General features: G+C 32.5%; 1 long non-coding RNA gene across 2 annotated transcripts; it reads right to left on the reverse strand.

Moving 5' to 3' along the window:
- Positions 1–378: 378 nt before the first annotated feature.
- On the reverse strand, positions 379–4,729 carry LOC128222485 (uncharacterized). 2 transcript variants are annotated; one of them, XR_008259153.1, is made up of 7 exons: positions 4,649–4,729; positions 4,255–4,316; positions 3,775–3,863; positions 3,262–3,337; positions 2,031–2,107; positions 1,683–1,797; positions 379–479 (listed from the first exon to the last, which is right to left on the reverse strand). It is a non-coding gene; the product is annotated as an uncharacterized LOC128222485 (long non-coding RNA). The 2 variants fall into 2 exon arrangements; XR_008259156.1 differs by lacking the exon at positions 4,255–4,316 and having other exon boundaries at positions 4,649–4,668.
- Positions 4,730–5,396: the final 667 nt, after the last annotated feature.

Genomic DNA, 5,396 nt, shown 5'->3' on the forward strand with positions numbered 1-5,396 from the left:
ATAAAAAAAATATAGTGAAAAACCGTTTGACTGTGGTTTCATTGAAAAAAATCGACAGACCAAAATGTAACCAATTTTATGAAAAAAATGTGTTATCTTTCGTGAACAATACTTTGGATGGCCAAAAAAAATAACAACAGTACTCACAATAGCAAACAAGACCCGCGTTACTGGGGTAAGCAAGACAGCACAAACATTAAAAGCAAACAGATAAATCAGTATTTCTCCATTTGATTTTATTTTTTGAAATGATTTACTGTATGATAAATTTTCAATGTTCATGTAAAACACGAAATACAAGTGTTGGAGAATTACTGATAAACAAAAAGCAACGGTACAAAGCACATATAATACAAACAATATTTTAAAACGAACAAGTGTGGATAGGTATCTTTTTTCAAATAAACAATGACATTTCAAATAAATCGACGAATTCTGTCTGCTGTCTTCTGTCGGATCCCCTGTGTATGGCATCTCATCTGAAAAAATGAAATGAAACGTGTAAAAGACGAAACATTCTTACATACAATAGCACATTAATGTTTACTCTGGTAAATTTTGGTTTCATTTATAACATTGGATTTTTACAGAAATGATAAATGCTTAATTTCAAAACATATTAACCATTCTCTCAGTTTTGATTTACAAATGACAGAGCAGTACACTAACAACGTGCTTAAAATTATGATTTTTTTGACAACTTTTCAATTTTTTCAAAATTTTTGACTTTGGATTTTCACCATAGCGCATTCGTTTTTTAGCTATATACTTACCAAAGCGCATTTGCGTTTAAGCGATGTAGTTTTTTCACGCTGAGTACCCCCCTTATGAAACTTTTTTTTACATTGAATTTAGAACGATTTATTTGAATCTCAAAATTAAGCACACAAAGTGACGATGTACAAATATTTTGGGATGACGAGATTTTGGCTCGCTCGCCCGACCAAACTAAAAGACATATAGATATACTTTATGTCTTTCAGTTGGGCTGGGCGAGGTAACCAAAAAGCTCGTCACCCTAAATTATTTGTACATCGTCACCTGGTTTGCTTAAATTTGTGAGTCGATTTGTCATAAAAAGAGTAAAATGTATGATAAGATGCTTAGCATCTTCAAATAATTTGACATTCATCTTTTGGTTTGACAAATAATAAAGTGAAATGTATGATAAACTGCTTAGCATCTGTAAATAATTTGACGTTCATCTTTTGGTTTGACAAATAATAGAGTGAAATGTTTGATTAATGCTCAGTGTCATGAATCGATTTGATACTTAGCATTTGGTTTGACAACTGAAAGAATTATTTATTTGCGATTGTGTACTAGAAGAATTTGCATTGTATGACTATTTCTAAATGTCATGAACAAATAATGTCATATGGTTTGACAAAAAAAGTAGATTGAAATACCATTCATTTGTGATGTTTTACACTTGTGAAATGCAGATCGAATGCATTATTTTTGTGCATATTTAATATGTAACGCATACTTAATATCATTACAAAACTTGAAAACTACAGCAATTTATGATCTGTACAATGGAGAGACTTAATCGCAAAATTAAGAGAATTGCCATTCTTGAGGCTAGACTTGCTGTACTCAAACAGAGTTACAGTCAGAACTGGAGCAGCTGAACAACTCCAATGACATGACAATGAACTATGGTTCAAAAACATTATCACCTGTACAAACTGAGGTTGAAGACTGGGGTGACTGCGTAAGGACTTCAGAAATCATCAGCGAGGAGGACTGGGAATCTGAAGCAAACAGGCAGCCCTTCACTCTTGGTGGGACATTCTGCAAAACGAGAAAATCTACAAACTGGGAAAACAGATGCCCTGTTTGTTTCTCAAAAAACTGTGGACATAAAGTGAACAGATGTTTGTTCAGAGAAGCCGCAACTCAGTGATTTAATATTCTACATTATTGTTGTATGTACCATATAATACTGGATGAACAAGTTCAAAAACTGTTTATCATATACTACTGGATAAACAAGTTAAAAAATAAATAAGCACTTTGTATTTTACCTCGTGTTGTTTTACTTCAATGTCCCGAAACCATTTAAACGAACAACTTCCACTGAGGTCAGACCAGCCATACAGAGCTGAAAAAACAAAACATTTCTGTTGAAAAATGAAAACATCAATGAGTAAATAAAGAACAATACTTGTTCAATTTGTTTGCCACCAAAAACATGAATCTTAAATGATCTTGTTTTCCCTGCCAGATGATATACAATAAAACTTAACAATATAAGCTTTAACTCACTAATTTTCATTTACTAAATATGAACACTGGCTAATTAACTTCTATTAAGTCTTTGACCACCAAAGAATATTTGCAGTGAGTTGTAAATGCTTAGTCTCAAAACATATTAACCATTCTCTCAGTTTTGATTTACAAATGACAGAGCAGTACACTAACAACGTGCTTAAAATTATGATTTTTTTGACAACTTTTCAATTTTTTCAAAATTTTTGACTTTGGATTTTCACCATAGCGCATTCGCTTTTTAGCTATATACCTACCAAAGCGCATTTGCGTTTAAGCGATGTAGTTTTTTCACGCTGAGTACCCCCCTTATGAAACTTTTTTTTACATTGAATTTAGAACGATTTATTTGAATCTCAAAATTAAGCACACAAAGTGACGATGTACAAATATTTTGGGATGACGAGATTTTGGCTCGCTCGCCCGACCAAACTAAAAGACATATAGATATACTTTAAGTCTTTCAGTTGGGCTGGGCGAGGTAACCAAAAAGCTCGTCATCCCAAAATATTTGTACATCGTCACCTGGTTTGCTTAAATTTGTGAGTCGATTTGTCATAAAAAGAGTAAAATGTATGATAAGATGCTTAGCATCTTCAAATAATTTGACATTCATCTTTTGGTTTGACAAATAAAATGAGTAAAATTTATGATAAACTGCTGAGCATGTGTAAATAATTTGACATTCATCTTTCGGTTTGACAAATAATATAGTGAAATGTATGACACATGCTAAATATCATGAATGGATTTGACACTTAGCATTTGGTTTGACAACTGAAAGAGTGAAATGTATGACAAATGCTAAATGTCATGAATCTGACACATAGCTGTAATTTTGCTACCATTATGTGAAATAAGTACAAAGAGCAAAATCAAATCATGTTGGTTCAGTGTTTCAGTATTTAAAGTACCAAGATGAGTTAACTTTACTGTTCATTGTAACTTTGAGATTTGTTTCTGATGAAATTTGGTGAAATTACTTACTTGTTATTGACAGAGCAGAACACACTGCATATTGGGTGAGCTTCAGGTTATATAGGCTAGGTTACTCCTCACAACTCTGAAACAAAACATTTTATCAACAAAACTGCACATATTACTTGTTAGTTTTTTTACATTTTTCATTCCATTAAAAGCATGGCTAAGTGCACATTTCATCCACATCAACAATGTTGAAATAATCCTGAAAACAAAATACTTCCTACATACAAACAGAAACAGAAAAACTGTTCACATGCAGAAGGTATTATGTTCCCAACATTTCTTATCATTCACAACAGGAACAAAATTATGCATTTATGGCATTGGTAGATATCAAACACAAACTGAAAATTTATCTAATAGCAGTTCAATGTAATAAATCAAACACAGTGTCTGTTATTAGATAAATTATCAGTCTATAAAAAATATTCCAAGCATATTTCCAAACAGACTAAGCACTGAGATTATGATATGACAGTTCAATTCATGGAATTAATTTTCAGCGATTTTACTTACTTGTAAATGTACTTTCTTGGGTACTGCCTTCAACCATTTTGATCACCAGCTTTCTGACACACAGGACGACTGCATCTGAACTGCCGTCTCTGGTTTAAAAAAAATAATTTTCAACATATTTTTCAAACAAACAAATAGAAGAAAATATTTATCAATCTTGCATGATTTGCCATTTCGTATTTCTGCCAGTTTGGTCCCTAAACAAAGTTAAAATCATTCAAAATATGACATAAACAAGACAAGAGATATGAATTAACACTGCTTAATTTGTTTTTCAACATATCTAGCCGAGAATTAAAGTTTCTAAAATCGGCTTCGAGAATGTTCGAAACATTCTAAAACGAGCTGGGAGCAATTTCTTTTGACATAAGTTTTTACGTAATTCAATGCACACATCGACAAAACTTGTTGGTAATATGATACATCATATATTTAGACACAATTTCTCATAAAACTTTTAAACATTCATGTCATACTTACCGCAGGAAAGCGACCTTCACAATTTATTTTTCAAGATGGCCGACCAGCGCACAGCGAGAACTCTGCAATATGACGTCATACATATCACGTCATATCATTCCATGAATTGCATTATTTATTTATTTTTTAAACTTTTACGAAAATAAAGAAAATACACTCATTAAAAATAATTTAAAATTATCTTAATCATGTATTATGTATCGTTTTATGAAATTAAACAATAGGAAAAAAAAGTTTGTTCATTTTCAGAAAAACGAAATCGAAAGTAGAAATATTTTCTGAAATTGGAAATGTTTAAAACCTCATAAAATCATTTGTATCTCTTGTATATGCATAAACCCGGCTTGGTTCAATCGCGAAAACATTATAGAAACTATAACTACCAAGGTCGTACCTTCAAACACAGAAAATATCCCAAATTTTACACACAAAGAGTATTGTTTACATGGTTCAACCGTATCCAAGTGAATACGACAGACAACACTTTCCCTTATAATTATCAGCTCAGTATAGCTTGTACCGAAAATCGTAACATTAGTCTGTGATTGTTTTACTTTATTTCATGTTTTATTTTGCTTAAGTATCGTACTTTGTAACATTTTACGATACATTCTGTGTACCTTTGAGGAGTTATGCATAGCGATTTGCACATATATATGACTATATGACCATTACTCGTTTGATAACAATGAGCAAGCATAGTTGTTCTTAAAGCTTAAGTGATTCCAACTAGATTACTATAGATAAACACAATAAAACACGAACAGTTCATACATTTTATTTTGTTACTAATCATTGTCTGTTCATCACTCAATTTATTAACAACGTTTTGGCACAAACTGTCTCCCACGCCTGGCGAAGAACTGGCGAAGTGCTTCGTGATTCTCATTTCTCTCTAAGTCTCTGCTACTGAGCTTTTCAACAACTTTGTAAGTTTTGTCAACACTCGACGAGTCTTCTTGCACCAAACACACCAAACAGGGGTACAGTTCAGGGCACTGATGGCTTGGGGCTCTCTGTTCTGCTTTCTGTTCAGCCTCTCCGTTTTTGAAACAAATCAAACACGGATATAGTTTCGGACACGTGTGGATTTCAATTGCCATATTGATGTTCGCATTCAATTGCACACTGTCCATGTTTTT

Source organism: Mya arenaria, chromosome 2 (genome assembly GCF_026914265.1).
Source record: "Mya arenaria isolate MELC-2E11 chromosome 2, ASM2691426v1".
Classification (NCBI taxonomy): Eukaryota; Metazoa; Mollusca; class Bivalvia; order Myida; family Myidae; genus Mya; species Mya arenaria.